This window comes from Octopus bimaculoides, chromosome 15 (genome assembly GCF_001194135.2).
Source record: "Octopus bimaculoides isolate UCB-OBI-ISO-001 chromosome 15, ASM119413v2, whole genome shotgun sequence".
NCBI lineage: Eukaryota > Metazoa > Mollusca > Cephalopoda > Octopoda > Octopodidae > Octopus > Octopus bimaculoides.
In genome coordinates this window covers 15,892,966-15,893,982 of record NC_068995.1, presented here as the reverse complement: position 1 = coordinate 15,893,982, position 1,017 = coordinate 15,892,966, and the positions used below count along the sequence as shown (strand labels likewise).

Below are 1,017 nucleotides of genomic sequence, written 5' to 3'. Positions count from 1 at the left end.
ATATATTAGCAAAGATACCCACCGTTACTCGGGATTAAAATGGAATAGTTTGCAAATAATATGTTACAGTTATGTTTAAACAGGTGATATGGGAAAGTGCAGCATTGTCAACAAGATATTTGTGGATAACAGGGAAGCAATGAGGTGATACTCATTGCTTCTGTGAGATGATACTCATTGAACTCTGACATCGGCGTAAATTCATGTTTAACTATCTTGTTAAATGCAGTAAACGATGTCATTTAAATTGAAGAGTTGTATTGTCTGATATTATTGAGAAAATCCTTTGATTGGATGGAAGAGTCTTCTAGAGGATCCATAAACCGCTGAGAAGGAGCTGGTAGTGCTAACAATGTTACCTGTCCACCTGAGCAGCACATACCATTTGTTTCATTTGAAAATTTTAAAGCTCTATAGAAACGACAATTTCTGTTTAGCACACCAATTTCCACGGAGTTATCATTTTTATAAGAATGGGATGGATTATATCTGAAAAGAGCTTCAGAGGTTGTGAAGAACCAATTTGTACTTAATCTGTTTCTGAGGGATATTCTATTGTACCTCTTTCTAATCATTAAAACATAGATTTAATGACCCAGCATTAATCGCTGCAAGATACGTTTGCTGAACTTAAGAAAATCTCATCTTGCTTCTCTCTACAGACACTCGCCTTCGGTTTTCTACAATCCTCCTTTCTTTATATTTGTTTCTGGAGAGACCACGTCTTTTCTACGGTGGCATATTTTTTTCAATATTGTAAACCAAAAATTATGAACATAGAAAGAAATTATACATTAATCCCTATTTTTGTAAGCAGTTCTTTTTAGGTACTATGCTTTTATTTCTATATGCATTGTAAATTAACCAAATAGAATCACAAGTATGAACTGCTAATTTAACGGTAAACGCCAGAATGATTATTATTAAAGATAAATTTCTTAATACATATATATATATATATATATGTATACGTATATATATATATATATATGTATACGTATATATATATATATATAT

General features: G+C 31.6%; 1 protein-coding gene across 1 annotated transcript in view; it reads left to right on the top strand.

Annotated features, from left to right (window-relative positions):
• LOC106882530 (inter-alpha-trypsin inhibitor heavy chain H3) overlaps positions 1-1,017 on the top strand; it is a 53,193-nt gene that overhangs the window by 25,463 nt on the left and 26,713 nt on the right. The window lies entirely within an intron of this gene.